Below are 26,665 nucleotides of genomic sequence, written 5' to 3'. Positions count from 1 at the left end.
ATGGGCACCATGAGAGGAATCTTTGGTGCATGTCCCTGCACGTGATGACATGCCATGCCTTTTGATGGCTTTGACTTTGGGAAAGATTTTTTCTTTTTTTTTTTCCAGTTTTTTGCAGCATCCATGCCATGACTTTTCTATCTTCCCCTCCAAGGTTTTTCTTCCTCCTTGCCTTTTTCCCCAGCTTTTGCAACATCTGGGAGCTTCCTTTTGGCATCTTTTGGTCCTTTGCACTGCTCTGATAGAACCCCGGTGCATTTTCCTCTTCTCACTAAATTGACCAAATTTCCCAATTTTCTTTTTTTTCTCCTCCAATTGCTATTCCTTTGAAGGGATCTCCATTCCAGCCTCTTTCTAAGTCCTTCTTATCTCTTTTGGCCTTCAGCGCGGACCAATTTTTGGAAGCTTTGCTGCATGTGCCTGCACTTGATTGCATATGGGTGAGATATTTTCCTTTTCTGGTTTTATTTTTTTTTAGTGATTAAGCCATGTCCCTCATATCTTCCCCTCCAAGTTTTGTCTTCCTCCTTGCCTTTTTCCCCTGCTTTTGCAACATCTGGGAGCTTAGTTTTGGCATCTTTTGGTCCTTTGCAATGCAACTCATTTCTTCACAGACCATTTCTTGAAGGCTCTAAAACTCCCCATTTTCTGGTTTTTTTCAGTTGCATTTCATTTGATCCTATCTCCTTTCCAGAGTGTTTGTAAGCCTTTCTTTTGGGGGTCGCAAGATTCCCTTTCCCTTCCCGAAAGGAAATGAAATTTCCTTTCGGGAAGGGAAAGGGAATCTTGCGATTTCAATGGGCACCATGAGAGGAATCTTTGGTGCATGTCCCTGCACGTGATGACATGCCATGCCTTTTGATGGCTTTGACTTTGGGAAAGATTTTTTCTTTTTTTTTTTCCAGTTTTTTGCAGCATCCATGCCATGACTTTTCTATCTTCCCCTCCAAGGTTTTTCTTCCTCCTTGCCTTTTTCCCCAGCTTTTGCAACATCTGGGAGCTTCCTTTTGGCATCTTTTGGTCCTTTGCACTGCTCTGATAGAACCCCGGTGCATTTTCCTCTTCTCACTAAATTGACCAAATTTCCCAATTTTCTTTTTTTTCTCCTCCAATTGCTATTCCTTTGAAGGGATCTCCATTCCAGCCTCTTTCTAAGTCCTTCTTATCTCTTTTGGCCTTCAGCGCGGACCAATTTTTGGAAGCTTTGCTGCATGTGCCTGCACTTGATTGCATATGGGTGAGATATTTTCCTTTTCTGTTTTTATTTTTTTTTAGTGATTAAGCCATGTCCCTCATATCTTCCCCTCCAAGTTTTGTCTTGCTCCTTGCCTTTTTCCCCTGCTTTTGCAACATCTGGGAGCTTAGTTTTGGCATCTTTTGGTCCTTTGCAATGCAACTCATTTCTTCACAGACCATTTCTTGAAGGCTCTAAAACTCCCCATTTTCTGGTTTTTTTCAGTTGCATTTCATTTGATCCTATCTCCTTTCCAGAGTGTTTGTAAGCCTTTCTTTTGGGGGTCGCAAGATTCCCTTTCCCTTCCCGAAAGGAAATTTCATTTCCTTTCGGGAAGGGAAAGGGAATCTTGCGATTTCAATGGGCACCATGAGAGGAATCTTTGGTGCATGTCCCTGCACGTGATGACATGCCATGCCTTTTGATGGCTTTGACTTTGGGAAAGATTTTTTCTTTTTTTTTTTCCAGTTTTTTGCAGCATCCATGCCATGACTTTTCTATCTTCCCCTCCAAGGTTTTTCTTCCTCCTTGCCTTTTTCCCCAGCTTTTGCAACATCTGGGAGCTTCCTTTTGGCATCTTTTGGTCCTTTGCACTGCTCTGATAGAACCCCGGTGCATTTTCCTCTTCTCACTAAATTGACCAAATTTCCCAATTTTCTTTTTTTTCTCCTCCAATTGCTATTCCTTTGAAGGGATCTCCATTCCAGCCTCTTTCTAAGTCCTTCTTATCTCTTTTGGCCTTCAGCGCGGACCAATTTTTGGAAGCTTTGCTGCATGTGCCTGCACTTGATTGCATATGGGTGAGATATTTTCCTTTTCTGGTTTTATTTTTTTTTAGTGATTAAGCCATGTCCCTCATATCTTCCCCTCCAAGTTTTGTCTTCCTCCTTGCCTTTTTCCCCTGCTTTTGCAACATCTGGGAGCTTAGTTTTGGCATCTTTTGGTCCTTTGCAATGCAACTCATTTCTTCACAGACCATTTCTTGAAGGCTCTAAAACTCCCCATTTTCTGGTTTTTTTCAGTTGCATTTCATTTGATCCTATCTCCTTTCCAGAGTGTTTGTAAGCCTTTCTTTTGGGGGTCGCAAGATTCCCTTTCCCTTCCCGAAAGGAAATGAAATTTCCTTTCGGGAAGGGAAAGGGAATCTTGCGATTTCAATGGGCACCATGAGAGGAATCTTTGGTGCATGTCCCTGCACGTGATGACATGCCATGCCTTTTGATGGCTTTGACTTTGGGAAAGATTTTTTCTTTTTTTTTTTCCAGTTTTTTGCAGCATCCATGCCATGACTTTTCTATCTTCCCCTCCAAGGTTTTTCTTCCTCCTTGCCTTTTTCCCCAGCTTTTGCAACATCTGGGAGCTTCCTTTTGGCATCTTTTGGTCCTTTGCACTGCTCTGATAGAACCCCGGTGCATTTTCCTCTTCTCACTAAATTGACCAAATTTCCCAATTTTCTTTTTTTTCTCCTCCAATTGCTATTCCTTTGAAGGGATCTCCATTCCAGCCTCTTTCTAAGTCCTTCTTATCTCTTTTGGCCTTCAGCGCGGACCAATTTTTGGAAGCTTTGCTGCATGTGCCTGCACTTGATTGCATATGGGTGAGATATTTTCCTTTTCTGTTTTTTTTTTTTTTTTAGTGATTAAGCCATGTCCCTCATATCTTCCCCTCCAAGTTTTGTCTTCCTCCTTGCCTTTTTCCCCTGCTTTTGCAACATCTGGGAGCTTAGTTTTGGCATCTTTTGGTCCTTTGCAATGCAACTCATTTCTTCACAGACCATTTCTTGAAGGCTCTAAAACTCCCCATTTTCTGGTTTTTTTCAGTTGCATTTCATTTGATCCTATCTCCTTTCCAGAGTGTTTGTAAGCCTTTCTTTTGGGGGTCGCAAGATTCCCTTTCCCTTCCCGAAAGGAAATTTCATTTCCTTTCGGGAAGGGAAAGGGAATCTTGCGATTTCAATGGGCACCATGAGAGGAATCTTTGGTGCATGTCCCTGCACGTGATGACATGCCATGCCTTTTGATGGCTTTGACTTTGGGAAAGATTTTTTCTTTTTTTTTTTCCAGTTTTTTGCAGCATCCATGCCATGACTTTTCTATCTTCCCCTCCAAGGTTTTTCTTCCTCCTTGCCTTTTTCCCCAGCTTTTGCAACATCTGGGAGCTTCCTTTTGGCATCTTTTGGTCCTTTGCACTGCTCTGATAGAACCCCGGTGCATTTTCCTCTTCTCACTAAATTGACCAAATTTCCCAATTTTCTTTTTTTTCTCCTCCAATTGCTATTCCTTTGAAGGGATCTCCATTCCAGCCTCTTTCTAAGTCCTTCTTATCTCTTTTGGCCTTCAGCGCGGACCAATTTTTGGAAGCTTTGCTGCATGTGCCTGCACTTGATTGCATATGGGTGAGATATTTTCCTTTTCTGGTTTTATTTTTTTTTAGTGATTAAGCCATGTCCCTCATATCTTCCCCTCCAAGTTTTGTCTTCCTCCTTGCCTTTTTCCCCTGCTTTTGCAACATCTGGGAGCTTAGTTTTGGCATCTTTTGGTCCTTTGCAATGCAACTCATTTCTTCACAGACCATTTCTTGAAGGCTCTAAAACTCCCCATTTTCTGGTTTTTTTCAGTTGCATTTCATTTGATCCTATCTCCTTTCCAGAGTGTTTGTAAGCCTTTCTTTTGGGGGTCGCAAGATTCCCTTTCCCTTCCCGAAAGGAAATGAAATTTCCTTTCGGGAAGGGAAAGGGAATCTTGCGATTTCAATGGGCACCATGAGAGGAATCTTTGGTGCATGTCCCTGCACGTGATGACATGCCATGCCTTTTCATGGCTTTGACTTTGGGAAAGATTTTTTCTTTTTTTTTTTCCAGTTTTTTGCAGCATCCATGCCATGACTTTTCTATCTTCCCCTCCAAGGTTTTTCTTCCTCCTTGCCTTTTTCCCCAGCTTTTGCAACATCTGGGAGCTTCCTTTTGGCATCTTTTGGTCCTTTGCACTGCTCTGATAGAACCCCGGTGCATTTTCCTCTTCTCACTAAATTGACCAAATTTCCCAATTTTCTTTTTTTTCTCCTCCAATTGCTATTCCTTTGAAGGGATCTCCATTCCAGCCTCTTTCTAAGTCCTTCTTATCTCTTTTGGCCTTCAGCACGGACCAATTTTTGGAAGCTTTGCTGCATGTGCCTGCACTTGATTGCATATGGGTGAGATATTTTCCTTTTCTGTTTTTTTTTTTTTTTTTAGTGATTAAGCCATGTCCCTCATATCTTCCCCTCCAAGTTTTGTCTTCCTCCTTGCCTTTTTCCCCTGCTTTTGCAACATCTGGGAGCTTAGTTTTGGCATCTTTTGGTCCTTTGCAATGCAACTCATTTCTTCACAGACCATTTCTTGAAGGCTCTAAAACTCCCCATTTTCTGGTTTTTTTCAGTTGCATTTCATTTGATCCTATCTCCTTTCCAGAGTGTTTGTAAGCCTTTCTTTTGGGGGTCGCAAGATTCCCTTTCCCTTCCCGAAAGGAAATTTCATTTCCTTTCGGGAAGGGAAAGGGAATCTTGCGATTTCAATGGGCACCATGAGAGGAATCTTTGGTGCATGTCCCTGCACGTGATGACATGCCATGCCTTTTGATGGCTTTGACTTTGGGAAAGATTTTTTCTTTTTTTTTTTCCAGTTTTTTGCAGCATCCATGCCATGACTTTTCTATCTTCCCCTCCAAGGTTTTTCTTCCTCCTTGCCTTTTTCCCCAGCTTTTGCAACATCTGGGAGCTTCCTTTTGGCATCTTTTGGTCCTTTGCACTGCTCTGATAGAACCCCGGTGCATTTTCCTCTTCTCACTAAATTGACCAAATTTCCCAATTTTCTTTTTTTTCTCCTCCAATTGCTATTCCTTTGAAGGGATCTCCATTCCAGCCTCTTTCTAAGTCCTTCTTATCTCTTTTGGCCTTCAGCGCGGACCAATTTTTGGAAGCTTTGCTGCATGTGCCTGCACTTGATTGCATATGGGTGAGATATTTTCCTTTTCTGGTTTTATTTTTTTTTAGTGATTAAGCCATGTCCCTCATATCTTCCCCTCCAAGTTTTGTCTTCCTCCTTGCCTTTTTCCCCTGCTTTTGCAACATCTGGGAGCTTAGTTTTGGCATCTTTTGGTCCTTTGCAATGCAACTCATTTCTTCACAGACCATTTCTTGAAGGCTCTAAAACTCCCCATTTTCTGGTTTTTTTCAGTTGCATTTCATTTGATCCTATCTCCTTTCCAGAGTGTTTGTAAGCCTTTCTTTTGGGGGTCGCAAGATTCCCTTTCCCTTCCCGAAAGGAAATTTCATTTCCTTTCGGGAAGGGAAAGGGAATCTTGCGATTTCAATGGGCACCATGAGAGGAATCTTTGGTGCATGTCCCTGCACGTGATGACATGCCATGCCTTTTGATGGCTTTGACTTTGGGAAAGATTTTTTCTTTTTTTTTTTCCAGTTTTTTGCAGCATCCATGCCATGACTTTTCTATCTTCCCCTCCAAGGTTTTTCTTCCTCCTTGCCTTTTTCCCCAGCTTTTGCAACATCTGGGAGCTTCCTTTTGGCATCTTTTGGTCCTTTGCACTGCTCTGATAGAACCCCGGTGCATTTTCCTCTTCTCACTAAATTGACCAAATTTCCCAATTTTCTTTTTTTTCTCCTCCAATTGCTATTCCTTTGAAGGGATCTCCATTCCAGCCTCTTTCTAAGTCCTTCTTATCTCTTTTGGCCTTCAGCGCGGACCAATTTTTGGAAGCTTTGCTGCATGTGCCTGCACTTGATTGCATATGGGTGAGATATTTTCCTTTTCTGGTTTTATTTTTTTTTAGTGATTAAGCCATGTCCCTCATATCTTCCCCTCCAAGTTTTGTCTTCCTCCTTGCCTTTTTCCCCTGCTTTTGCAACATCTGGGAGCTTAGTTTTGGCATCTTTTGGTCCTTTGCAATGCAACTCATTTCTTCACAGACCATTTCTTGAAGGCTCTAAAACTCCCCATTTTCTGGTTTTTTTCAGTTGCATTTCATTTGATCCTATCTCCTTTCCAGAGTGTTTGTAAGCCTTTCTTTTGGGGGTCACAAGATTCCCTTTCCCTTCCCGAAAGGAAATGAAATTTCCTTTCGGGAAGGGAAAGGGAATCTTGCGATTTCAATGGGCACCATGAGAGGAATCTTTGGTGCATGTCCCTGCACGTGATGACATGCCATGCCTTTTGATGGCTTTGACTTTGGGAAAGATTTTTTCTTTTTTTTTTTCCAGTTTTTTGCAGCATCCATGCCATGACTTTTCTATCTTCCCCTCCAAGGTTTTTCTTCCTCCTTGCCTTTTTCCCCAGCTTTTGCAACATCTGGGAGCTTCCTTTTGGCATCTTTTGGTCCTTTGCACTGCTCTGATAGAACCCCGGTGCATTTTCCTCTTCTCACTAAATTGACCAAATTTCCCAATTTTCTTTTTTTTCTCCTCCAATTGCTATTCCTTTGAAGGGATCTCCATTCCAGCCTCTTTCTAAGTCCTTCTTATCTCTTTTGGCCTTCAGCGCGGACCAATTTTTGGAAGCTTTGCTGCATGTGCCTGCACTTGATTGCATATGGGTGAGATATTTTCCTTTTCTGGTTTTATTTTTTTTTAGTGATTAAGCCATGTCCCTCATATCTTCCCCTCCAAGTTTTGTCTTCCTCCTTGCCTTTTTCCCCTGCTTTTGCAACATCTGGGAGCTTAGTTTTGGCATCTTTTGGTCCTTTGCAATGCAACTCATTTCTTCACAGACCATTTCTTGAAGGCTCTAAAACTCCCCATTTTCTGGTTTTTTTCAGTTGCATTTCATTTGATCCTATCTCCTTTCCAGAGTGTTTGTAAGCCTTTCTTTTGGGGGTCGCAAGATTCCCTTTCCCTTCCCGAAAGGAAATGAAATTTCCTTTCGGGAAGGGAAAGGGAATCTTGCGATTTCAATGGGCACCATGAGAGGAATCTTTGGTGCATGTCCCTGCACGTGATGACATGCCATGCCTTTTGATGGCTTTGACTTTGGGAAAGATTTTTTCTTTTTTTTTTTCCAGTTTTTTGCAGCATCCATGCCATGACTTTTCTATCTTCCCCTCCAAGGTTTTTCTTCCTCCTTGCCTTTTTCCCCAGCTTTTGCAACATCTGGGAGCTTCCTTTTGGCATCTTTTGGTCCTTTGCACTGCTCTGATAGAACCCCGGTGCATTTTCCTCTTCTCACTAAATTGACCAAATTTCCCAATTTTCTTTTTTTTCTCCTCCAATTGCTATTCCTTTGAAGGGATCTCCATTCCAGCCTCTTTCTAAGTCCTTCTTATCTCTTTTGGCCTTCAGCGCGGACCAATTTTTGGAAGCTTTGCTGCATGTGCCTGCACTTGATTGCATATGGGTGAGATATTTTCCTTTTCTGGTTTTATTTTTTTTTAGTGATTAAGCCATGTCCCTCATATCTTCCCCTCCAAGTTTTGTCTTCCTCCTTGCCTTTTTCCCCTGCTTTTGCAACATCTGGGAGCTTAGTTTTGGCATCTTTTGGTCCTTTGCAATGCAACTCATTTCTTCACAGACCATTTCTTGAAGGCTCTAAAACTCCCCATTTTCTGGTTTTTTTCAGTTGCATTTCATTTGATCCTATCTCCTTTCCAGAGTGTTTGTAAGCCTTTCTTTTGGGGGTCGCAAGATTCCCTTTCCCTTCCCGAAAGGAAATGAAATTTCCTTTCGGGAAGGGAAAGGGAATCTTGCGATTTCAATGGGCACCATGAGAGGAATCTTTGGTGCATGTCCCTGCACGTGATGACATGCCATGCCTTTTGATGGCTTTGACTTTGGGAAAGATTTTTTCTTTTTTTTTTTCCAGTTTTTTGCAGCATCCATGCCATGACTTTTCTATCTTCCCCTCCAAGGTTTTTCTTCCTCCTTGCCTTTTTCCCCAGCTTTTGCAACATCTGGGAGCTTCCTTTTGGCATCTTTTGGTCCTTTGCACTGCTCTGATAGAACCCCGGTGCATTTTCCTCTTCTCACTAAATTGACCAAATTTCCCAATTTTCTTTTTTTTCTCCTCCAATTGCTATTCCTTTGAAGGGATCTCCATTCCAGCCTCTTTCTAAGTCCTTCTTATCTCTTTTGGCCTTCAGCGCGGACCAATTTTTGGAAGCTTTGCTGCATGTGCCTGCACTTGATTGCATATGGGTGAGATATTTTCCTTTTCTGTTTTTTTTTTTTTTTTAGTGATTAAGCCATGTCCCTCATATCTTCCCCTCCAAGTTTTGTCTTCCTCCTTGCCTTTTTCCCCTGCTTTTGCAACATCTGGGAGCTTAGTTTTGGCATCTTTTGGTCCTTTGCAATGCAACTCATTTCTTCACAGACCATTTCTTGAAGGCTCTAAAACTCCCCATTTTCTGGTTTTTTTCAGTTGCATTTCATTTGATCCTATCTCCTTTCCAGAGTGTTTGTAAGCCTTTCTTTTGGGGGTCGCAAGATTCCCTTTCCCTTCCCGAAAGGAAATTTCATTTCCTTTCGGGAAGGGAAAGGGAATCTTGCGATTTCAATGGGCACCATGAGAGGAATCTTTGGTGCATGTCCCTGCACGTGATGACATGCCATGCCTTTTGATGGCTTTGACTTTGGGAAAGATTTTTTCTTTTTTTTTTTCCAGTTTTTTGCAGCATCCATGCCATGACTTTTCTATCTTCCCCTCCAAGGTTTTTCTTCCTCCTTGCCTTTTTCCCCAGCTTTTGCAACATCTGGGAGCTTCCTTTTGGCATCTTTTGGTCCTTTGCACTGCTCTGATAGAACCCCGGTGCATTTTCCTCTTCTCACTAAATTGACCAAATTTCCCAATTTTCTTTTTTTTCTCCTCCAATTGCTATTCCTTTGAAGGGATCTCCATTCCAGCCTCTTTCTAAGTCCTTCTTATCTCTTTTGGCCTTCAGCGCGGACCAATTTTTGGAAGCTTTGCTGCATGTGCCTGCACTTGATTGCATATGGGTGAGATATTTTCCTTTTCTGGTTTTATTTTTTTTTAGTGATTAAGCCATGTCCCTCATATCTTCCCCTCCAAGTTTTGTCTTCCTCCTTGCCTTTTTCCCCTGCTTTTGCAACATCTGGGAGCTTAGTTTTGGCATCTTTTGGTCCTTTGCAATGCAACTCATTTCTTCACAGACCATTTCTTGAAGGCTCTAAAACTCCCCATTTTCTGGTTTTTTTCAGTTGCATTTCATTTGATCCTATCTCCTTTCCAGAGTGTTTGTAAGCCTTTCTTTTGGGGGTCGCAAGATTCCCTTTCCCTTCCCGAAAGGAAATGAAATTTCCTTTCGGGAAGGGAAAGGGAATCTTGCGATTTCAATGGGCACCATGAGAGGAATCTTTGGTGCATGTCCCTGCACGTGATGACATGCCATGCCTTTTCATGGCTTTGACTTTGGGAAAGATTTTTTCTTTTTTTTTTTCCAGTTTTTTGCAGCATCCATGCCATGACTTTTCTATCTTCCCCTCCAAGGTTTTTCTTCCTCCTTGCCTTTTTCCCCAGCTTTTGCAACATCTGGGAGCTTCCTTTTGGCATCTTTTGGTCCTTTGCACTGCTCTGATAGAACCCCGGTGCATTTTCCTCTTCTCACTAAATTGACCAAATTTCCCAATTTTCTTTTTTTTCTCCTCCAATTGCTATTCCTTTGAAGGGATCTCCATTCCAGCCTCTTTCTAAGTCCTTCTTATCTCTTTTGGCCTTCAGCACGGACCAATTTTTGGAAGCTTTGCTGCATGTGCCTGCACTTGATTGCATATGGGTGAGATATTTTCCTTTTCTGTTTTTTTTTTTTTTTTTAGTGATTAAGCCATGTCCCTCATATCTTCCCCTCCAAGTTTTGTCTTCCTCCTTGCCTTTTTCCCCTGCTTTTGCAACATCTGGGAGCTTAGTTTTGGCATCTTTTGGTCCTTTGCAATGCAACTCATTTCTTCACAGACCATTTCTTGAAGGCTCTAAAACTCCCCATTTTCTGGTTTTTTTCAGTTGCATTTCATTTGATCCTATCTCCTTTCCAGAGTGTTTGTAAGCCTTTCTTTTGGGGGTCGCAAGATTCCCTTTCCCTTCCCGAAAGGAAATTTCATTTCCTTTCGGGAAGGGAAAGGGAATCTTGCGATTTCAATGGGCACCATGAGAGGAATCTTTGGTGCATGTCCCTGCACGTGATGACATGCCATGCCTTTTGATGGCTTTGACTTTGGGAAAGATTTTTTCTTTTTTTTTTTCCAGTTTTTTGCAGCATCCATGCCATGACTTTTCTATCTTCCCCTCCAAGGTTTTTCTTCCTCCTTGCCTTTTTCCCCAGCTTTTGCAACATCTGGGAGCTTCCTTTTGGCATCTTTTGGTCCTTTGCACTGCTCTGATAGAACCCCGGTGCATTTTCCTCTTCTCACTAAATTGACCAAATTTCCCAATTTTCTTTTTTTTCTCCTCCAATTGCTATTCCTTTGAAGGGATCTCCATTCCAGCCTCTTTCTAAGTCCTTCTTATCTCTTTTGGCCTTCAGCGCGGACCAATTTTTGGAAGCTTTGCTGCATGTGCCTGCACTTGATTGCATATGGGTGAGATATTTTCCTTTTCTGGTTTTATTTTTTTTTAGTGATTAAGCCATGTCCCTCATATCTTCCCCTCCAAGTTTTGTCTTCCTCCTTGCCTTTTTCCCCTGCTTTTGCAACATCTGGGAGCTTAGTTTTGGCATCTTTTGGTCCTTTGCAATGCAACTCATTTCTTCACAGACCATTTCTTGAAGGCTCTAAAACTCCCCATTTTCTGGTTTTTTTCAGTTGCATTTCATTTGATCCTATCTCCTTTCCAGAGTGTTTGTAAGCCTTTCTTTTGGGGGTCGCAAGATTCCCTTTCCCTTCCCGAAAGGAAATGAAATTTCCTTTCGGGAAGGGAAAGGGAATCTTGCGATTTCAATGGGCACCATGAGAGGAATCTTTGGTGCATGTCCCTGCACGTGATGACATGCCATGCCTTTTGATGGCTTTGACTTTGGGAAAGATTTTTTCTTTTTTTTTTTCCAGTTTTTTGCAGCATCCATGCCATGACTTTTCTATCTTCCCCTCCAAGGTTTTTCTTCCTCCTTGCCTTTTTCCCCAGCTTTTGCAACATCTGGGAGCTTCCTTTTGGCATCTTTTGGTCCTTTGCACTGCTCTGATAGAACCCCGGTGCATTTTCCTCTTCTCACTAAATTGACCAAATTTCCCAATTTTCTTTTTTTTCTCCTCCAATTGCTATTCCTTTGAAGGGATCTCCATTCCAGCCTCTTTCTAAGTCCTTCTTATCTCTTTTGGCCTTCAGCGCGGACCAATTTTTGGAAGCTTTGCTGCATGTGCCTGCACTTGATTGCATATGGGTGAGATATTTTCCTTTTCTGGTTTTATTTTTTTTTAGTGATTAAGCCATGTCCCTCATATCTTCCCCTCCAAGTTTTGTCTTCCTCCTTGCCTTTTTCCCCTGCTTTTGCAACATCTGGGAGCTTAGTTTTGGCATCTTTTGGTCCTTTGCAATGCAACTCATTTCTTCACAGACCATTTCTTGAAGGCTCTAAAACTCCCCATTTTCTGGTTTTTTTCAGTTGCATTTCATTTGATCCTATCTCCTTTCCAGAGTGTTTGTAAGCCTTTCTTTTGGGGGTCACAAGATTCCCTTTCCCTTCCCGAAAGGAAATGAAATTTCCTTTCGGGAAGGGAAAGGGAATCTTGCGATTTCAATGGGCACCATGAGAGGAATCTTTGGTGCATGTCCCTGCACGTGATGACATGCCATGCCTTTTGATGGCTTTGACTTTGGGAAAGATTTTTTCTTTTTTTTTTTCCAGTTTTTTGCAGCATCCATGCCATGACTTTTCTATCTTCCCCTCCAAGGTTTTTCTTCCTCCTTGCCTTTTTCCCCAGCTTTTGCAACATCTGGGAGCTTCCTTTTGGCATCTTTTGGTCCTTTGCACTGCTCTGATAGAACCCCGGTGCATTTTCCTCTTCTCACTAAATTGACCAAATTTCCCAATTTTCTTTTTTTTCTCCTCCAATTGCTATTCCTTTGAAGGGATCTCCATTCCAGCCTCTTTCTAAGTCCTTCTTATCTCTTTTGGCCTTCAGCGCGGACCAATTTTTGGAAGCTTTGCTGCATGTGCCTGCACTTGATTGCATATGGGTGAGATATTTTCCTTTTCTGGTTTTATTTTTTTTTAGTGATTAAGCCATGTCCCTCATATCTTCCCCTCCAAGTTTTGTCTTCCTCCTTGCCTTTTTCCCCTGCTTTTGCAACATCTGGGAGCTTAGTTTTGGCATCTTTTGGTCCTTTGCAATGCAACTCATTTCTTCACAGACCATTTCTTGAAGGCTCTAAAACTCCCCATTTTCTGGTTTTTTTCAGTTGCATTTCATTTGATCCTATCTCCTTTCCAGAGTGTTTGTAAGCCTTTCTTTTGGGGGTCGCAAGATTCCCTTTCCCTTCCCGAAAGGAAATGAAATTTCCTTTCGGGAAGGGAAAGGGAATCTTGCGATTTCAATGGGCACCATGAGAGGAATCTTTGGTGCATGTCCCTGCACGTGATGACATGCCATGCCTTTTGATGGCTTTGACTTTGGGAAAGATTTTTTCTTTTTTTTTTTCCAGTTTTTTGCAGCATCCATGCCATGACTTTTCTATCTTCCCCTCCAAGGTTTTTCTTCCTCCTTGCCTTTTTCCCCAGCTTTTGCAACATCTGGGAGCTTCCTTTTGGCATCTTTTGGTCCTTTGCACTGCTCTGATAGAACCCCGGTGCATTTTCCTCTTCTCACTAAATTGACCAAATTTCCCAATTTTCTTTTTTTTCTCCTCCAATTGCTATTCCTTTGAAGGGATCTCCATTCCAGCCTCTTTCTAAGTCCTTCTTATCTCTTTTGGCCTTCAGCGCGGACCAATTTTTGGAAGCTTTGCTGCATGTGCCTGCACTTGATTGCATATGGGTGAGATATTTTCCTTTTCTGGTTTTATTTTTTTTTAGTGATTAAGCCATGTCCCTCATATCTTCCCCTCCAAGTTTTGTCTTCCTCCTTGCCTTTTTCCCCTGCTTTTGCAACATCTGGGAGCTTAGTTTTGGCATCTTTTGGTCCTTTGCAATGCAACTCATTTCTTCACAGACCATTTCTTGAAGGCTCTAAAACTCCCCATTTTCTGGTTTTTTTCAGTTGCATTTCATTTGATCCTATCTCCTTTCCAGAGTGTTTGTAAGCCTTTCTTTTGGGGGTCGCAAGATTCCCTTTCCCTTCCCGAAAGGAAATGAAATTTCCTTTCGGGAAGGGAAAGGGAATCTTGCGATTTCAATGGGCACCATGAGAGGAATCTTTGGTGCATGTCCCTGCACGTGATGACATGCCATGCCTTTTCATGGCTTTGACTTTGGGAAAGATTTTTTCTTTTTTTTTTTCCAGTTTTTTGCAGCATCCATGCCATGACTTTTCTATCTTCCCCTCCAAGGTTTTTCTTCCTCCTTGCCTTTTTCCCCAGCTTTTGCAACATCTGGGAGCTTCCTTTTGGCATCTTTTGGTCCTTTGCACTGCTCTGATAGAACCCCGGTGCATTTTCCTCTTCTCACTAAATTGACCAAATTTCCCAATTTTCTTTTTTTTCTCCTCCAATTGCTATTCCTTTGAAGGGATCTCCATTCCAGCCTCTTTCTAAGTCCTTCTTATCTCTTTTGGCCTTCAGCGCGGACCAATTTTTGGAAGCTTTGCTGCATGTGCCTGCACTTGATTGCATATGGGTGAGATATTTTCCTTTTCTGGTTTTATTTTTTTTTAGTGATTAAGCCATGTCCCTCATATCTTCCCCTCCAAGTTTTGTCTTCCTCCTTGCCTTTTTCCCCTGCTTTTGCAACATCTGGGAGCTTACTTTTGGCATCTTTTGGTCCTTTGCACTGCTCTGATAGAACCCCGGTGCATTTTCCTCTTCTCACTAAATTGACCAAATTTCCCAATTTTCTTTTTTTTCTCCTCCAATTGCTATTCCTTTGAAGGGATCTCCATTCCAGCCTCTTTCTAAGTCCTTCTTATCTCTTTTGGCCTTCAGCGCGGACCAATTTTTGGAAGCTTTGCTGCATGTGCCTGCACTTGATTGCATATGGGTGAGATATTTTCCTTTTCTGGTTTTATTTTTTTTTAGTGATTAAGCCATGTCCCTCATATCTTCCCCTCCAAGTTTTGTCTTCCTCCTTGCCTTTTTCCCCTGCTTTTGCAACATCTGGGAGCTTAGTTTTGGCATCTTTTGGTCCTTTGCAATGCAACTCATTTCTTCACAGACCATTTCTTGAAGGCTCTAAAACTCCCCATTTTCTGGTTTTTTTCAGTTGCATTTCATTTGATCCTATCTCCTTTCCAGAGTGTTTGTAAGCCTTTCTTTTGGGGGTCGCAAGATTCCCTTTCCCTTCCCGAAAGGAAATGAAATTTCCTTTCGGGAAGGGAAAGGGAATCTTGCGATTTCAATGGGCACCATGAGAGGAATCTTTGGTGCATGTCCCTGCACGTGATGACATGCCATGCCTTTTGATGGCTTTGACTTTGGGAAAGATTTTTTCTTTTTTTTTTTCCAGTTTTTTGCAGCATCCATGCCATGACTTTTCTATCTTCCCCTCCAAGGTTTTTCTTCCTCCTTGCCTTTTTCCCCAGCTTTTGCAACATCTGGGAGCTTCCTTTTGGCATCTTTTGGTCCTTTGCACTGCTCTGATAGAACCCCGGTGCATTTTCCTCTTCTCACTAAATTGACCAAATTTCCCAATTTTCTTTTTTTTCTCCTCCAATTGCTATTCCTTTGAAGGGATCTCCATTCCAGCCTCTTTCTAAGTCCTTCTTATCTCTTTTGGCCTTCAGCGCGGACCAATTTTTGGAAGCTTTGCTGCATGTGCCTGCACTTGATTGCATATGGGTGAGATATTTTCCTTTTCTGGTTTTATTTTTTTTTAGTGATTAAGCCATGTCCCTCATATCTTCCCCTCCAAGTTTTGTCTTCCTCCTTGCCTTTTTCCCCTGCTTTTGCAACATCTGGGAGCTTAGTTTTGGCATCTTTTGGTCCTTTGCAATGCAACTCATTTCTTCACAGACCATTTCTTGAAGGCTCTAAAACTCCCCATTTTCTGGTTTTTTTCAGTTGCATTTCATTTGATCCTATCTCCTTTCCAGAGTGTTTGTAAGCCTTTCTTTTGGGGGTCGCAAGATTCCCTTTCCCTTCCCGAAAGCAAATGAAATTTCCTTTCGGGAAGGGAAAGGGAATCTTGCGATTTCAATGGGCACCATGAGAGGAATCTTTGGTGCATGTCCCTGCACGTGATGACATGCCATGCCTTTTGATGGCTTTGACTTTGGGAAAGATTTTTTCTTTTTTTTTTTCCAGTTTTTTGCAGCATCCATGCCATGACTTTTCTATCTTCCCCTCCAAGGTTTTTCTTCCTCCTTGCCTTTTTCCCCAGCTTTTGCAACATCTGGGAGCTTCCTTTTGGCATCTTTTGGTCCTTTGCACTGCTCTGATAGAACCCCGGTGCATTTTCCTCTTCTCACTAAATTGACCAAATTTCCCAATTTTCTTTTTTTTCTCCTCCAATTGCTATTCCTTTGAAGGGATCTCCATTCCAGCCTCTTTCTAAGTCCTTCTTATCTCTTTTGGCCTTCAGCGCGGACCAATTTTTGGAAGCTTTGCTGCATGTGCCTGCACTTGATTGCATATGGGTGAGATATTTTCCTTTTCTGGTTTTATTTTTTTTTAGTGATTAAGCCATGTCCCTCATATCTTCCCCTCCAAGTTTTGTCTTGCTCCTTGCCTTTTTCCCCTGCTTTTGCAACATCTGGGAGCTTAGTTTTGGCATCTTTTGGTCCTTTGCAATGCAACTCATTTCTTCACAGACCATTTCTTGAAGGCTCTAAAACTCCCCATTTTCTGGTTTTTTTCAGTTGCATTTCATTTGATCCTATCTCCTTTCCAGAGTGTTTGTAAGCCTTTCTTTTGGGGGTCGCAAGATTCCCTTTCCCTTCCCGAAAGGAAATGAAATTTCCTTTCGGGAAGGGAAAGGGAATCTTGCGATTTCAATGGGCACCATGAGAGGAATCTTTGGTGCATGTCCCTGCACGTGATGACATGCCATGCCTTTTGATGGCTTTGACTTTGGGAAAGATTTTTTCTTTTTTTTTTTCCAGTTTTTTGCAGCATCCATGCCATGACTTTTCTATCTTCCCCTCCAAGGTTTTTCTTCCTCCTTGCCTTTTTCCCCAGCTTTTGCAACATCTGGGAGCTTACTTTTGGCATCTTTTGGTCCTTTGCACTGCTCTGATAGAACCCCGGTGCATTTTCCTCTTCTCACTAAATTGACCAAATTTCCCAATTTTCTTTTTTTTCTCCTCCAATTGCTATTCCTTTGAAGGGATCTCCATTCCAGCCTCTTTCTAAGTCCTTCTTATCTCTTTTGGCCTTCAGCGCGGACCAATTTTTGGAAGCTTTGCTGCATGTGCCTGCACTTGATTGCATATGGGTGAGATATTTTCCTTTTCTGGTTTTATTTTTTTTTAGTGATTAAGCCATGTCCCTCATATCTTCCCCTCCAAGTTTTGTCTTCCTCCTTGCCTTTTTCCCCTGCTTTTGCAACATCTGGGAGCTTAGTTTTGGCATCTTTTGGTCCTTTGCAATGCAACTCATTTCTTCACAGACCATTTCTTGAAGGCTCTAAAACTCCCCATTTTCTGGTTTTTTTCAGTTGCATTTCATTTGATCCTATCTCCTTTCCAGAGTGTTTGTAAGCCTTTCTTTTGGGGGTCGCAAGATTCCCTTTCCCTTCCCGAAAGGAAATGAAATTTCCTTTCGGGAAGGGAAAGGGAATCTTGCGATTTCAATGGGCACCATGAGAGGAATCTTTGGTGCATGTCCCTGCACGTGATGACATGCCATGCCTTTTGATGGCTTTGACTTTGGGAAAGATTTTTTCTTTTTTTTTTTCCAGTTTTTTGCAGCATCCATGCCATGACTTTTCTATCTTCCCCTCCAAGGTTTTTCTTCCTCCTTGCCTTTTTCCCCAGCTTTTGCAACATCTGGGAGCTTCCTTTTGGCATCTTTTGGTCCTTTGCACTGCTCTGATAGAACCCCGGTGCATTTTCCTCTTCTCACTAAATTGACCAAATTTCCCAATTTTCTTTTTTTTCTCCTCCAATTGCTATTCCTTTGAAGGGATCTCCATTCCAGCCTCTTTCTAAGTCCTTCTTATCTGTTTTGGCCTTCAGCGCGGACCAATTTTTGGAAGCTTTGCTGCATGTGCCTGCACTTGATTGCATATGGGTGAGATATTTTCCTTTTCTGTTTTTATTTTTTTTTAGTGATTAAGCCATGTCCCTCATATCTTCCCCTCCAAGTTTTGTCTTGCTCCTTGCCTTTTTCCCCTGCTTTTGCAACATCTGGGAGCTTAGTTTTGGCATCTTTTGGTCCTTTGCAATGCAACTCATTTCTTCACAGACCATTTCTTGAAGGCTCTAAAACTCCCCAATTTCTGGTTTTTTTCAGTTGCATTTCATTTGATCCTATCTCCTTTCCAGAGTGTTTGTAAGCCTTTCTTTTGGGGGTCGCAAGATTCCCTTTCCCTTCCCGAAAGGAAATGAAATTTCCTTTCGGGAAGGGAAAGGGAATCTTGCGATTTCAATGGGCACCATGAGAGGAATCTTTGGTGCATGTCCCTGCACGTGATGACATGCCATGCCTTTTGATGGCTTTGACTTTGGGAAAGATTTTTTCTTTTTTTTTTTCCAGTTTTTTGCAGCATCCATGCCATGACTTTTCTATCTTCCCCTCCAAGGTTTTTCTTCCTCCTTGCCTTTTTCCCCAGCTTTTGCAACATCTGGGAGCTTCCTTTTGGCATCTTTTGGTCCTTTGCACTGCTCTGATAGAACCCCGGTGCATTTTCCTCTTCTCACTAAATTGACCAAATTTCCCAATTTTCTTTTTTTTCTCCTCCAATTGCTATTCCTTTGAAGGGATCTCCATTCCAGCCTCTTTCTAAGTCCTTCTTATCTCTTTTGGCCTTCAGCGCGGACCAATTTTTGGAAGCTTTGCTGCATGTGCCTGCACTTGATTGCATATGGGTAAGATATTTTCCTTTTCTGGTTTTATTTTTTTTTAGTGATTAAGCCATGTCCCTCATATCTTCCCCTCCAAGTTTTGTCTTCCTCCTTGCCTTTTTCCCCTGCTTTTGCAACATCTGGGAGCTTAGTTTTGGCATCTTTTGGTCCTTTGCAATGCAACTCATTTCTTCACAGACCATTTCTTGAAGGCTCTAAAACTCCCCATTTTCTGGTTTTTTTCAGTTGCATTTCATTTGATCCTATCTCCTTTCCAGAGTGTTTGTAAGCCTTTCTTTTGGGGGTCGCAAGATTCCCTTTCCCTTCCCGAAAGGAAATGAAATTTCCTTTCGGGAAGGGAAAGGGAATCTTGCGATTTCAATGGGCACCATGAGAGGAATCTTTGGTGCATGTCCCTGCACGTGATGACATGCCATGCCTTTTCATGGCTTTGACTTTGGGAAAGATTTTTTCTTTTTTTTTTTCCAGTTTTTTGCAGCATCCATGCCATGACTTTTCTATCTTCCCCTCCAAGGTTTTTCTTCCTCCTTGCCTTTTTCCCCAGCTTTTGCAACATCTGGGAGCTTCCTTTTGGCATCTTTTGGTCCTTTGCACTGCTCTGATAGAACCCCGGTGCATTTTCCTCTTCTCACTAAATTGACCAAATTTCCCAATTTTCTTTTTTTTCTCCTCCAATTGCTATTCCTTTGAAGGGATCTCCATTCCAGCCTCTTTCTAAGTCCTTCTTATCTCTTTTGGCCTTCAGCGCGGACCAATTTTTGGAAGCTTTGCTGCATGTGCCTGCACTTGATTGCATATGGGTGAGATATTTTCCTTTTCTGGTTTTATTTTTTTTTAGTGATTAAGCCATGTCCCTCATATCTTCCCCTCCAAGTTTTGTCTTCCTCCTTGCCTTTTTCCCCTGCTTTTGCAACATCTGGGAGCTTACTTTTGGCATCTTTTGGTCCTTTGCACTGCTCTGATAGAACCCCGGTGCATTTTCCTCTTCTCACTAAATTGACCAAATTTCCCAATTTTCTTTTTTTTCTCCTCCAATTGCTATTCCTTTGAAGGGATCTCCATTCCAGCCTCTTTCTAAGTCCTTCTTATCTCTTTTGGCCTTCAGCGCGGACCAATTTTTGGAAGCTTTGCTGCATGTGCCTGCACTTGATTGCATATGGGTGAGATATTTTCCTTTTCTGGTTTTATTTTTTTTTAGTGATTAAGCCATGTCCCTCATATCTTCCCCTCCAAGTTTTGTCTTCCTCCTTGCCTTTTTCCCCTGCTTTTGCAACATCTGGGAGCTTAGTTTTGGCATCTTTTGGTCCTTTGCAATGCAACTCATTTCTTCACAGACCATTTCTTGAAGGCTCTAAAACTCCCCATTTTCTGGTTTTTTTCAGTTGCATTTCATTTGATCCTATCTCCTTTCCAGAGTGTTTGTAAGCCTTTCTTTTGGGGGTCGCAAGATTCCCTTTCCCTTCCCGAAAGGAAATGAAATTTCCTTTCGGGAAGGGAAAGGGAATCTTGCGATTTCAATGGGCACCATGAGAGGAATCTTTGGTGCATGTCCCTGCACGTGATGACATGCCATGCCTTTTGATGGCTTTGACTTTGGGAAAGATTTTTTCTTTTTTTTTTTCCAGTTTTTTGCAGCATCCATGCCATGACTTTTCTATCTTCCCCTCCAAGGTTTTTCTTCCTCCTTGCCTTTTTCCCCAGCTTTTGCAACATCTGGGAGCTTCCTTTTGGCATCTTTTGGTCCTTTGCACTGCTCTGATAGAACCCCGGTGCATTTTCCTCTTCTCACTAAATTGACCAAATTTCCCAATTTTCTTTTTTTTCTCCTCCAATTGCTATTCCTTTGAAGGGATCTCCATTCCAGCCTCTTTCTAAGTCCTTCTTATCTCTTTTGGCCTTCAGCGCGGACCAATTTTTGGAAGCTTTGCTGCATGTGCCTGCACTTGATTGCATATGGGTGAGATATTTTCCTTTTCTGGTTTTATTTTTTTTTAGTGATTAAGCCATGTCCCTCATATCTTCCCCTCCAAGTTTTGTCTTCCTCCTTGCCTTTTTCCCCTGCTTTTGCAACATCTGGGAGCTTAGTTTTGGCATCTTTTGGTCCTTTGCAATGCAACTCATTTCTTCACAGACCATTTCTTGAAGGCTCTAAAACTCCCCATTTTCTGGTTTTTTTCAGTTGCATTTCATTTGATCCTATCTCCTTTCCAGAGTGTTTGTAAGCCTTTCTTTTGGGGGTCGCAAGATTCCCTTTCCCTTCCCGAAAGCAAATGAAATTTCCTTTCGGGAAGGGAAAGGGAATCTTGCGATTTCAATGGGCACCATGAGAGGAATCTTTGGTGCATGTCCCTGCACGTGATGACATGCCATGCCTTTTGATGGCTTTGACTTTGGGAAAGATTTTTTCTTTTTTTTTTTCCAGTTTTTTGCAGCATCCATGCCATGACTTTTCTATCTTCCCCTCCAAGGTTTTTCTTCCTCCTTGCCTTTTTCCCCAGCTTTTGCAACATCTGGGAGCTTACTTTTGGCATCTTTTGGTCCTTTGCACTGCTCTGATAGAACCCCGGTGCATTTTCCTCTTCTCACTAAATTGACCAAATTTCCCAATTTTCTTTTTTTTCTCCTCCAATTGCTATTCCTTTGAAGGGATCTCCATTCCAGCCTCTTTCTAAGTCCTTCTTATCTCTTTTGGCCTTCAGCGCGGACCAATTTTTGGAAGCTTTGCTGCATGTGCCTGCACTTGATTGCATATGGGTGAGATATTTTCCTTTTCTGGTTTTATTTTTTTTTAGTGATTAAGCCATGTCCCTCATATCTTCCCCTCCAAGTTTTGTCTTGCTCCTTGCCTTTTTCCCCTGCTTTTGCAACATCTGGGAGCTTAGTTTTGGCATCTTTTGGTCCTTTGCAATGCAACTCATTTCTTCACAGACCATTTCTTGAAGGCTCTAAAACTCCCCATTTTCTGGTTTTTTTCAGTTGCATTTCATTTGATCCTATCTCCTTTCCAGAGTGTTTGTAAGCCTTTCTTTTGGGGGTCGCAAGATTCCCTTTCCCTTCCCGAAAGGAAATGAAATTTCCTTTCGGGAAGGGAAAGGGAATCTTGCGATTTCAATGGGCACCATGAGAGGAATCTTTGGTGCATGTCCCTGCACGTGATGACATGCCATGCCTTTTGATGGCTTTGACTTTGGGAAAGATTTTTTCTTTTTTTTTTTCCAGTTTTTTGCAGCATCCATGCCATGACTTTTCTATCTTCCCCTCCAAGGTTTTTCTTCCTCCTTGCCTTTTTCCCCAGCTTTTGCAACATCTGGGAGCTTACTTTTGGCATCTTTTGGTCCTTTGCACTGCTCTGATAGAACCCCGGTGCATTTTCCTCTTCTCACTAAATTGACCAAATTTCCCAATTTTCTTTTTTTTCTCCTCCAATTGCTATTCCTTTGAAGGGATCTCCATTCCAGCCTCTTTCTAAGTCCTTCTTATCTCTTTTGGCCTTCAGCGCGGACCAATTTTTGGAAGCTTTGCTGCATGTGCCTGCACTTGATTGCATATGGGTGAGATATTTTCCTTTTCTGGTTTTATTTTTTTTTAGTGATTAAGCCATGTCCCTCATATCTTCCCCTCCAAGTTTTGTCTTCCTCCTTGCCTTTTTCCCCTGCTTTTGCAACATCTGGGAGCTTAGTTTTGGCATCTTTTGGTCCTTTGCAATGCAACTCATTTCTTCACAGACCATTTCTTGAAGGCTCTAAAACTCCCCATTTTCTGGTTTTTTTCAGTTGCATTTCATTTGATCCTATCTCCTTTCCAGAGTGTTTGTAAGCCTTTCTTTTGGGGGTCGCAAGATTCCCTTTCCCTTCCCGAAAGGAAATTTCATTTCCTTTCGGGAAGGGAAAGGGAATCTTGCGATTTCAATGGGCACCATGAGAGGAATCTTTGGTGCATGTCCCTGCACGTGATGACATGCCATGCCTTTTCATGGCTTTGACTTTGGGAAAGATTTTTTCTTTTTTTTTTTCCAGTTTTTTGCAGCATCCATGCCATGACTTTTCTATCTTCCCCTCCAAGGTTTTTCTTCCTCCTTGCCTTTTTCCCCAGCTTTTGCAACATCTGGGAGCTTCCTTTTGGCATCTTTTGGTCCTTTGCACTGCTCTGATAGAACCCCGGTGCATTTTCCTCTTCTCACTAAATTGACCAAATTTCCCAATTTTCTTTTTTTTCTCCTCCAATTGCTATTCCTTTGAAGGGATCTCCATTCCAGCCTCTTTCTAAGTCCTTCTTATCTCTTTTGGCCTTCAGCGCGGACCAATTTTTGGAAGCTTTGCTGCATGTGCCTGCACTTGATTGCATATGGGTGAGATATTTTCCTTTTCTGGTTTTATTTTTTTTTAGTGATTAAGCCATGTCCCTCATATCTTCCCCTCCAAGTTTTGTCTTCCTCCTTGCCTTTTTCCCCTGCTTTTGCAACATCTGGGAGCTTAGTTTTGGCATCTTTTGGTCCTTTGCACTGCTCTGATAGAACCCCGGTGCATTTTCCTCTTCTCACTAAATTGACCAAATTTCCCAATTTTCTTTTTTTTCTCCTCCAATTGCTATTCCTTTGAAGGGATCTCCATTCCAGCCTCTTTCTAAGTCCTTCTTATCTCTTTTGGCCTTCAGCGCGGACCAATTTTTGGAAGCTTTGCTGCATGTGCCTGCACTTGATTGCGTATGGGTGAGATATTTTCCTTTTCTGTTTTTATTTTTTTTTAGTGATTAAGCCATGTCCCTCATATCTTCCCCTCCAAGTTTTGTCTTGCTCCTTGCCTTTTTCCCCTGCTTTTGCAACATCTGGGAGCTTAGTTTTGGCATCTTTTGGTCCTTTGCAATGCAACTCATTTCTTCACAGACCATTTCTTGAAGGCTCTAAAACTCCCCATTTTCTGGTTTTTTTCAGTTGCATTTCATTTGATCCTATCTCCTTTCCAGAGTGTTTGTAAGCCTTTCTTTTGGGGGTCGCAAGATTCCCTTTCCCTTCCCGAAAGGAAATGAAATTTCCTTTCGGGAAGGGAAAGGGAATCTTGCGATTTCAATGGGCACCATGAGAGGAATCTTTGGTGCATGTCCCTGCACGTGATGACATGCCATGCCTTTTGATGGCTTTGACTTTGGGAAAGATTTTTTCTTTTTTTTTTTCCAGTTTTTTGCAGCATCCATGCCATGACTTTTCTATCTTCCCCTCCAAGGTTTTTCTTCCTCCTTGCCTTTTTCCCCAGCTTTTGCAACATCTGGGAGCTTCCTTTTGGCATCTTTTGGTCCTTTGCACTGCTCTGATAGAACCCCGGTGCATTTTCCTCTTCTCACTAAATTGACCAAATTTCCCAATTTTCTTTTTTTTCTCCTCCAATTGCTATTCCTTTGAAGGGATCTCCATTCCAGCCTCTTTCTAAGTCCTTCTTATCTCTTTTGGCCTTCAGCGCGGACCAATTTTTGGAAGCTTTGCTGCATGTGCCTGCACTTGATTGCGTATGGGTGAGATATTTTCCTTTTCTGTTTTTATTTTTTTTTAGTGATTAAGCCATGTCCCTCATATCTTCCCCTCCAAGTTTTGTCTTCCTCCTTGCCTTTTTCCCCTGCTTTTGCAACATCTGGGAGCTTAGTTTTGGCATCTTTTGGTCCTTTGCAATGCAACTCATTTCTTCACAGACCATTTCTTGAAGGCTCTAAAACTCCCCATTTTCTGGTTTTTTTCAGTTGCATTTCATTTGATCCTATCTCCTTTCCAGAGTGTTTGTAAGCCTTTCTTTTGGGGGTCGCAAGATTCCCTTTCCCTTCCCGAAAGGAAATGAAATTTCCTTTCGGGAAGGGAAAGGGAATCTTGCGATTTCAATGGGCACCATGAGAGGAATCTTTGGTGCATGTCCCTGCACGTGATGACATGCCATGCCTTTTGATGGCTTTGACTTTGGGAAAGATTTTTTCTTTTTTTTTTTTCCAGTTTTTTGCAGCATCCATGCCATGACTTTTCTATCTTCCCCTCCAAGGTTTTTCTTCCTCCTTGCCTTTTTCCCCAGCTTTTGCAACATCTGGGAGCTTCCTTTTGGCATCTTTTGGTCCTTTGCACTGCTCTGATAGAACCCCGGTGCATTTTCCTCTTCTCACTAAATTGACCAAATTTCCCAATTTTCTTTTTTTTCTCCTCCAATTGCTATTCCTTTGAAGGGATCTCCATTCCAGCCTCTTTCTAAGTCCTTCTTATCTCTTTTGGCCTTCAGCGCGGACCAATTTTTGGAAGCTTTGCTGCATGTGCCTGCACTTGATTGCATATGGGTGAGATATTTTCCTTTTCTGGTTTTATTTTTTTTTAGTGATTAAGCCATGTCCCTCATATCTTCCCCTCCAAGTTTTGTCTTCCTCCTTGCCTTTTTCCCCTGCTTTTGCAACATCTGGGAGCTTCCTTTTGGCATCTTTTGGTCCTTTGCACTGCTCTGATAGAACCCCGGTGCATTTTCCTCTTCTCACTAAATTGACCAAATTTCCCAATTTTCTTTTTTTTCTCCTCCAATTGCTATTCCTTTGAAGGGATCTCCATTCCAGCCTCTTTCTAAGTCCTTCTTATCTCTTTTGGCCTTCAGCGCGGACCAATTTTTGGAAGCTTTGCTGCATGTGCCTGCACTTGATTGCGTATGGGTGAGATATTTTCCTTTTCTGTTTTTATTTTTTTTTAGTGATTAAGCCATGTCCCTCATATCTTCCCCTCCAAGTTTTGTCTTCCTCCTTGCCTTTTTCCCCTGCTTTTGCAACATCTGGGAGCTTAGTTTTGGCATCTTTTGGTCCTTTGCAATGCAACTCATTTCTTCACAGACCATTTCTTGAAGGCTCTAAAACTCCCCATTTTCTGGTTTTTTTCAGTTGCATTTCATTTGATCCTATCTCCTTTCCAGAGTGTTTGTAAGCCTTTCTTTTGGGGGTCGCAAGATTCCCTTTCCCTTCCCGAAAGGAAATGAAATTTCCTTTCGGGAAGGGAAAGGGAATCTTGCGATTTCAATGGGCACCATGAGAGGAATCTTTGGTGCATGTCCCTGCACGTGATGACATGCCATGCCTTTTGATGGCTTTGACTTTGGGAAAGATTTTTTCTTTTTTTTTTCCCAGTTTTTTGCAGCATCCATGCCATGACTTTTCTATCTTCCCCTCCAAGGTTTTTCTTCCTCCTTGCCTTTTTCCCCAGCTTTTGCAACATCTGGGAGCTTACTTTTGGCATCTTTTGGTCCTTTGCACTGCTCTGATAGAACCCCGGTGCATTTTCCTCTTCTCACTAAATTGACCAAATTTCCCAATTTTCTTTTTTTTCTCCTCCAATTGCTATTCCTTTGAAGGGATCTCCATTCCAGCCTCTTTCTAAGTCCTTCTTATCTCTTTTGGCCTTCAGCGCGGACCAATTTTTGGAAGCTTTGCTGCATGTGCCTGCACTTGATTGCATATGGGTGAGATATTTTCCTTTTCTGGTTTTATTTTTTTTTAGTGATTAAGCCATGTCCCTCATATCTTCCCCTCCAAGTTTTGTCTTCCTCCTTGCCTTTTTCCCCAGCTTTTGCAACATCTGGGAGCTTACTTTTGGCATCTTTTGGTCCTTTGCACTGCTCTGATAGAACCCCGGTGCATTTTCCTCTTCTCACTAAATTGACCAAATTTCCCAATTTTCTTTTTTTTCTCCTCCAATTGCTATTCCTTTGAAGGGATCTCCATTCCAGCCTCTTTCTAAGTCCTTCTTATCTCTTTTGGCCTTCAGCGCGGACCAATTTTTGGAAGCTTTGCTGCATGTGCCTGCACTTGATTGCATATGGGTGAGATATTTTCCTTTTCTGGTTTTATTTTTTTTTAGTGATTAAGCCATGTCCCTCATATCTTCCCCTCCAAGTTTTGTCTTCCTCCTTGCCTTTTTCCCCTGCTTTTGCAACATCTGGGAGCTTAGTTTTGGCATCTTTTGGTCCTTTGCACTGCTCTGATAGAACCCCGGTGCATTTTCCTCTTCTCACTAAATTGACCAAATTTCCCAATTTTCTTTTTTTTCTCCTCCAATTGCTATTCCTTTGAAGGGATCTCCATTCCAGCCTCTTTCTAAGTCCTTCTTATCTCTTTTGGCCTTCAGCGCGGACCAATTTTTGGAAGCTTTGCTGCATGTGCCTGCACTTGATTGCATATGGGTGAGATATTTTCCTTTTCTGGTTTTTTTTTTTTTTGTGATTAAGCCATGTCCCTCATATCTTCCCCTCCAAGTTTTGTCTTCCTCCTTGCCTTTTTCCCCTGCTTTTGCAACATCTGGGAGCTTAGTTTTGGCATCTTTTGGTCCTT

Source organism: Agelaius tricolor, unplaced genomic scaffold (genome assembly GCF_023055355.1).
Source record: "Agelaius tricolor isolate 1412-34295 unplaced genomic scaffold, bAgeTri1.0.p SCAF_2, whole genome shotgun sequence".
Taxonomy (NCBI): Eukaryota; Metazoa; Chordata; class Aves; order Passeriformes; family Icteridae; genus Agelaius; species Agelaius tricolor.
This window is presented reverse-complemented; position numbering follows the sequence as displayed.